This window comes from Buceros rhinoceros, unplaced genomic scaffold, assembly GCF_000710305.1.
Source record: "Buceros rhinoceros silvestris isolate BGI_N320 unplaced genomic scaffold, ASM71030v1 scaffold18906, whole genome shotgun sequence".
NCBI classification, from domain to species: domain Eukaryota; kingdom Metazoa; phylum Chordata; class Aves; order Bucerotiformes; family Bucerotidae; genus Buceros; species Buceros rhinoceros.
The window spans coordinates 19,313-27,381 of record NW_010415992.1 but is presented as its reverse complement, the minus strand read 5'-3'; the positions used below and the strand labels follow the sequence as shown (position 1 = coordinate 27,381).

Sequence of the window (8,069 nt, the reverse complement as noted above, 5' to 3'; positions counted from 1 at the left end):
TGGAGGCCGTCATGAGGCAGTTTGCGGCCAGCCTGGTCAAGGGGCAGGTAGGGGGTCCGTGGGCTCTCACTCTGTGTGCGTGTGGCAGGTGTCTGTGTGTATCTGTCGCGTGTTTGGATGGGAACCCCAAAAGATAACGGGTCAAGCCCTGCCTGCAGCTGACCTTGGACAGGCCTGAGTGACAGGTCTCTTCCAAAGACCTGGTGTCACTGGTGGGAAGGAGTCAGGGACACACTTCTGCTCTAGGGTCCCTTCTCAGGCAGGTAGATGCAGCAGAGGGGCAAGGAGCACATGCATCATCCATCGTGTCTTCCGTCATGTCTTTTGTCCCTCTGCTTGGCTCTGCTGCGTGTGGCACCAAGATACTATGCCTGTTGCCCCTCAGTGGCATCTCCCTCACCCCAAAGCAAAAGGGGCCCTTCAGGCTGCGGTGGGGTTTGGTATTCAAGTCCATCGCCTCCTGCCCTTCCCCAACTAGTCGGCCATACTTGCTGGTCTCTTGCATGAAGTGCTGCCGCTGGCGTAGGGCGCGTCGCTGGAGCTGCTGCCCCAGGTCTTTGTCTGGTGCTGTCCTGCATAGAATTCCTCAGGGGAGAAGACGCCACCCCGCGCTTGGGGCTGGGCGCACGGGGCAGAGGTGTAGCATGGGGTCATACCTGGAATTGCTGCCTGAGCTTCCAGCAAAGTTGTGCCGGTTTAAAATCTCCCTGCCTGAAAGACACAAGTGATTTGGGGTACGTGCTGCAGTTGCAGCAGCTAGATGGTGCTTGCCAGCTCTCCCCTCCGTAGAAAGTGACTGGTTCCCCCGGCAAAGGATCTTGTCTGAGCTGAGTCAATGCATTTTATTCTCTTTTTCTTTCTCTCCTGCAGAATATCCTTAAAAGAGACCTATTTCATAAGCCGTTTTTAATAAATGCGTAAATATTGCTGGTGAATCTCATAGCAAGTCCTTCCCTCATGGTTATTGTAGTGGGCAATACACACATGGCTGTGACAGAGTGTTTCTCCTGTTCGTTTCATGAATGCCCTTGAACCCAGGGGACATGCACAGCTCCACGTCTGTCAGTAAATGATGATAAATAACTTCATAAATTTGTATCGTGGCAAGGAGGGGGAGAATAGTAAATAAAACCATATTTTTCATTTGCTTAAGAATGAGGTGACTCCTGTTTGCCTCTGTGGAAGCGCTTGCATGAGCAGGAAGAAGTAATTCTTAGTTTCTCTTAAGAGTGAGAATTAATTATGATTATTTAATGCACTCTATTGGAAGTGGTTTTTCTTTCTCTTCCTGTTTGATTTGGGCCTACTGCTCCTTTCTTTAATCAAGTAGTATTTTTCTCTGCACTTAATTTGCAGAGGTCAAGTTTCCTGGGTCACCTTGGGATATAAAAAACATCTACTGAAAAAAAAAAAAGGCATTAATTTACATTGAGCCTGGGGTGTTTTGAAGTTCTGTAGCTACTGTTCGTGTGTCTCACTGTTTGTTAACCCATCTTTTTTTATAGAGATCATAGTTCTCATTATTTTTAACAGTGATTTAGAAGGACAATGCTAAATTGTCTTACGTTTTTTAACAATTCAGCATCTCTGCAGTATTGAATGTTGAATGTAAAAGGGTTAAATTAAGATTTACTGGGATCATAAAATGGCTCAGTGAAGAAAAATTAAATTGTTTTATTTATAATAAGTATTAAGCTGTATCATCTGACAGTTTTCTTCTCTAAACCACTTTGGAGGTTTCCAGAGAGTAGTAGTAATTTCTGATAATAGAGGATGTTTATGTATGTGCATCATTAATAACACATTTAAAATGCAAGAGTTTCGGTAACATTCTTCCAGAAGTTTACAAAGTTAATTACAAAAAAAGAGAGTGCGTATGGGATTAAAAAAAAGGCAGAAATAAATTGTTGCCAGTAGCTTAGTGGTTAAAGAGGTGTAACATACACATTTCAGCGTCTTGGATTATTCTTTCCAAGTGGAAAGATTAATGGGTAATACTGACAATAAATTTAATTTCTGGGTTACAGAGGTGTAGCCTGTGATGGGTTGCCAGCCTGTCATTGTAGCCGGGCTCCGTGTCATGGGAGCCACGTTTCTGTCATCGCACTCCCCTCGTTATGTAATCTCAACTCCATTGCATAATAGGGCTCAAAATACAACAGGCATTCCCCTATCCCTGTTTCGTTTTGCATTTTACAGATAATCTACTTTTGCCCATAATTTTTAAAAAAGGAAAACAGAGCCGCCGAAACATTGAGAGCCGAGGTGCTGCGTTTCCCAGAGCTGCGGGGCTGGTTTGGAGTTGCTCTTGCCCTGCTGTGGATAGTCTCAGTGCCTGCAAGGAGCCGTCCTGAACAAATCGTGATGGCTTGCACCAGGTTAATTGTGTAATTTCTGTAAGCAGCCTGCACCCTGCAGTAACGTGAAATATTCAGCACGCTTGCTATTGATCGGAAGGGCTGCAAGGGTGAGGTCCATTCTCTACTTTCTCAAAACGACCCTGCAGGAGCAAATGGCGGCAGCCTTGAGGCCGAGCAGGAGATGGGGCGCTCCTGGCACCAGTGGGTAAATGGGACCTTCCAGGGAAATGTCACTTGTTCGCAGCGCCGTGATTTAGCATGAAATCATTGTGAATACTCAAGCCTGTGACGTACCCCACGCTGCGTGGGTGCTGGCGTGGGTGGGCAGGACTGAACGTCGCACCAGCGTATGTGCCTCCTTTTGGCAGTTGGCTGATTTCATTCAACGTTTCTTATCAGTCCTGTTTTGCCAAGCTAACTGTAACCCTGCAGTTCTCTGCCCGTTCCTTGAAGAGAAATGCAGCACTTCTTGGTCAGTTGTTTTGTCAGAGCTAATAGTAGTCTCTGAACATATATAAACATGTTTTTTGACCAAGTGATCAAAAAGCAGACAAAACTAACACTGAAAATACATTTTTGGGCAGTCAAGATTCTTGACAAATGCGGATTTTTTAAATGGATTTCACAAACCTCTTAGCAGAGTAGAAGAAAAATTGAAAGAAGTCAGTCTGACATCTCACAGGTGAAACATTTCACTCAGGAGGTTTTGTCTGTAAGGACGTAAGATGTAAGTGTGCAATACAGAAATTAAGAAGTAACACTTTTCCATTACTCTTCAGCCTTGCCCTTGTACGCAGGGAAAGTTGGGTCCAGGTTCCCAAACCTGAGCTTGTCTCCCAGGCATTGGATCTTAAAGTGGGGTGGCTGTTGCTCCAGATTTCACTAAGCAGGAACCATACGCCTCAGGCGACCTTGCTGGAGAGAAGTCCTGCCTTATGGGATGCATACCCTTGCTTCCTGTCATGAATGTAGTATTGCATTTTCAAATATATTTTGTCTAGAAAAAAAATGTTTAAAATGGAAGAGAGACGATTCCAGTTTGAATGAAACAATTCAACAGTTTCAAAAGTATGCTTTTTTCCCCCTAGTTTTCAAGGAAAAAAGCAAGTTAATTAACAAACAAGTTGGGGTTTGTTTGGTTGGTTGCTTCAGCTATTCAGCTGAGAAAATCAATTATTCACACAGCTTTAGTCAGTATCTTGAGGGGAATTCTCAGTACATCAAAGTCCCAAGACCATTTATCTGTCTGGGATCCAGAATCTTACTTTTAAAAACTTGGTGTTATCCTTAACTCAGCTGTAGCCTGGCTTTTAAGGTGATGACTTTGTACTTGCTTTCTGCACCGTCAGCTGCTCGTTGGCTCCCGTCATCACAGGCAAAAGATTGGCCCTGCCAAACCATGGTAGTCATGAGGTGCTGCAGATCTGGGGTGTTCGGCAGGGAGGTGGAGTGATGCTAACAAAATAATTTATATACCAGTTGTTTGTTGTCCTGGAGGCAACTGTTCAACATGTCTGTTTAGGCAGAGCCTCCCATGTCTGCCTGTCTATCCACGCTGTGGAATTGGTCTGTTGAGCATTATGCCGTCATAGCAGCACCCTTTAAAATGTTTTATTGATAATTTGAGAGATTTAAAAATGAGTCTGCTTCTCTCTGCTTCTTGATAACAGTGCCATTGTTGTAATAACTGGAGGGAAAGGGGAGCAGTGCAGGTCACAGGAGGGTGATGAAACAGTGGGAGGTTCATCATGGCTTTCCTTGAGTAGCGCACATGGCTGAGGCCAGCATCTGTGTTTCAGAGAGGAGTAATCTCTCTTGTTTGAGAACATGATGGATGATATGGTTCCAAATGAAAAGGAGAAGACTTTGTCCAAAGGAGAAAGAAGATTTTGTGTCCTCTGATAAACAAACATGTTGATTCTTACTGGAGAGGAATGATTTGACTCTAGTTTGGTGAAAGTTTAAAAGAGGACAAAGCTACGTATGCCAACGTCCAAATAATGCATCAGGAATATTTAAAAAAAAATAGAGAGAGCACCTAGCACAGCTGCACTGGATGCCTCAGGGGCTTCGGGCTTAAGCTTGCCAATAGTGCTGACCAGTAGCTGCCTTGTCCTCCTTTTCACGAGTCACTTGTTCTTTCCAGGGAGGCTGGCAACAGGAGTGCCAGCCAAAGGCAGCTGTCAGATAACTGGTGACTCTGCAGATTATGTAATGAAAAAAGGTCTTCGTTATGAGGAAAATAATCCCTTATTCTTCCAGTGAATAGAAAGAGCATAAAGTTTTTGTCAGAACATACTAAAATAGGAACAGGGAAGCCCTAGTTACAAGCATTCTTGCTGTGGTGGACTTCTGTGTAATGCTTTGAATAAAAAAGTCAGAATACAATTTGTAATTAAGAATTAATTTTCTCTTGGAAAATTTCCTGAATTCAAATAAAAATTTGTAGTACTTTCATGCTTTGTATTGTAATGTTAGAAATCCCTCAGTGTCATCCCATTCGTTTGCTTCAAGAGCTATGTACCTTGTATGACCATTGGACTGATTTATCTTTCCATTTGAAAAATACGAGTATCCCAGCTGACTTCTACCAGATTGAAACTGGAGAAATGGGCTTATTTTATGAAAAACAGATACAGAAGGTAGCTGTTAATCACAGTCTAAATTGCTCCCTCTTCATCCCTTCAAACAAAAGTATGAGTGAGCAGATAGCAGATGGGATTTGCACGGTGTCCGGGAGGTCAGCAGATTCCAGGTCTTTCGGATATGTATAGCAGAAATTAATTGCAAGTCCGTGGGTTTTCATACTCCAGATGCTGGGTTTGAGGACTGTAGCCATTAATAAATCAGCTAATCTCAAAGGCTGCAGAAATATATAGAGAACACAGTGGCTGCTGAATTGCTTGAAGCCATTGTATCATATTAGGCCCTTAAAAATTAAACCAGCTCGCTTTTTGCTTCAATTAGTTGCCTGAGCAAATGATGCCAGTTATCATCAAGGGGAGAAATGTTGCTTTAGGTCTGTGGTTGAAAAACATGTCAACTCATATACAAAGATGACAGAGGAGACAAAAAATATGTTATGGGTCTTGTTCCTCATGAAGAGGTATAAATGCTACATGCTACAAGGGAAAATCAAATGTATTGACCTTGTAAGATTTCTGTTTTATTGCAGCTGAGCAACCTGAAGTTTAAGTGAGAGCATATCTATTTGCTATGTTGAGATGCTGGGACTCATGAATGGGCTGGAAAAAATATTGTTCATGTGTATTCTGATATATTGCTGTTCTGACTATCCACTATTATTATGCAAATATATCCTACTGAGAGGAATGAAGACACGAGGATTCCAACTCATTCAAGTAGGAGGCTGGTTTAATTCTTTTAAAAAGCAGGGGGAACATAATCTCCTTTTAACCCCTTCCGAGCATAAAAAGGAAAATTTTAAAATACTTTCAGCTATCATCCTTATTGTTAAAATAGTAATTAAATGAGTTAAATCACTAAATTGAAACAAACTGCTTATTTTAAAACGTGGCAGGTAGAACTAATTCTTCCTGGCAATACTTGGCTGATGTCCTAAATATGAACTTAAAAGAATTGCCACATTGGATCATAAGAAAATTGTATTTGCTCAAGAGAGCAAGATTCTTCTTCCCTGAATTATAAAAGAAGTCCTCATTTTCTTCAGTGAAGTGTTCGGGTACAGAGAGCTGTGTGGTATTAGGGTGTTCTGTCAGATACTTTGTTGAAGAATAGGATTTTTTCAAATGTGGAAAGCCTAGTCCTGAGAGGTGATGTTGTGTCCTCCGGGAGGAGTAACCTAAATAACCCACTTTTTATTGTGAGGAAGACTTACTCTTCCCTATACAAGCTAGCCTTGAAAACACAGAGATTTCCCAGCATCTCTACAATGCCCAGGGATTTCCATGCATGACCAGAGTCTTCCAGATCAAAGATTTGTAACTCCACAGTAATTCTTGGCCTTGTATTGTGGGGGTCTTATTGCTAGGCATGATCTGAGGCATGTCCCCCAAGTGCACATCTGCTCTCACGAAGTGGGATGTTGGTTAAGTAACATAGTATTAGCTGCGCTTCTTTTTCCCATCTAAGCTCCTTTGTGCTGATGAGAATCAGTGAAGATCTCTTCTTTTCCTTGTCATATTCAGTCCTTCACATGCAGCTTCCAGTTTACAAATTATCTTCTCTTGTAACCATCAAAAAAGGTAACGCTGACATTAGGTGCAAAGGGAGATGGGAAGATGGAAGGATTGTCAGGTATAGTTAATCTGCGGTTAAATAGGGAAGACTTCAGGGGCTGCAGTGATTATCCTGTCTGAATGGCTCAAAATATGTCTTAAATTCAAGGTATGCAGGATCCAGTTCTCTCGCTTGTAAATGGAATTCTAGCTTTCGCTTGAATATCACCATATTTTCTAAAAGCATGTGGCTAGAGGCTGGTCTGAGTCATGCTCCACAGAGTCATTTCTCGAGGGTGCTGAGCACTCCACAGAATGGGTCTTTGATTCTGCTTAGAAACAGCAGTAATTGTGTAGATCCCGCAATTTGCAGGACAAGCTGCATGGCAAGGACATGGTGCTGTTACCAAACCCGACTGGCAGCGAACCCGGCACTGCACTAGGAACTGAGAGAGCATAAGCTCGGGAGAAGTAGGTGTGCTTTGGTGAAAGTGAATTTGCAGTCCCTGTCGGACTGCACGAAACAGATAAGTGGGCACCACACTTAAGACGGGTGATTGCTCTTGTGGAACAGGATCAAGGTGCCAGTCTGGTTCACCCTGTTCCAGTTAGAAGTCACTGAGGAGTAGTACATCCAGTGTGCCTGTCCTGATCTGTATGTGGCAGATACATGCCTGCCTCATGCATGTGCAGAGTCTGTTCTTGGAAAATGTCTTTTTGTCGGCTTCATGATTTTGTGCATGTTGTTAAAATCAATGATCCTCATTGATTTACTCCTGTTCTGCGCAGACTCTCCAAAACCCCTGGAACCTCTGCAGTGATTCCTTGGTAGAGTTACAAGTCAGTCACAATCCCAAATCTGCTTTCAAAGACAAGTGAAAATAAACCTGAGGAAGGAAGAGAAAGCCTGTGTTATGAAATGGCCTGGAGCTCAGATGCTTCTCATAGTTAGGCTTTATGAGCTGTGGAATGGCTAGATAACTTCTTCTGTTTGTAAGTTTGTGTTACAAATGGTAACAACCCCTCAGCTGCAGTAAGTAGGGCTTATTTCCATAATACGTGCCCCTAAAAAACCCTAACACATCACAAGGCAGAAGAAAATGTAACTAATTGTTTACATTTTCTATGAATTTCTGTAAATGTCATATTTTCTATAAATTTATTTCTATTAAAATATACATAGTATTTAGTTCTATAATTATTGGGGTAAGGAGGATATTTCACAGTTAGGGCTCTTAGGTTGAGGAGAGGTGATCTGAGTTCAGCTTCCACGTTTTCCCAGGACTTCAGGTGCAGTCATGGACAAGTCACATTAAATTCACTGTGTTGCTCTTTTCCACCCGTGAAGTACAGACAGTTCTCTTCCAAAGGCCGTTTGAGGATAGGTAGTTAAAGCACTCAGAAGGGGGGGCTCTGTGAGTAGATGTCCATGCGTATCACTATGTAACATTGTAGTCAAGAGATTGACACATTTACAGAAATAGCAGGGAGAAGAGCACATCGGCTTTTG

General features: G+C 42.6%; 1 long non-coding RNA gene across 1 annotated transcript in view; it reads left to right on the top strand.

The window, feature by feature from the left end:
* Positions 1–8,069, top strand: part of LOC104494763 — a 16,350-nt gene continuing 8,281 nt past the window's right edge. Inside the window, exon 1 of the long non-coding RNA XR_727804.1 lies at positions 1–47. This is a non-coding gene — a long non-coding RNA (uncharacterized LOC104494763). The remainder of the gene's footprint in view (positions 48–8,069) is intronic.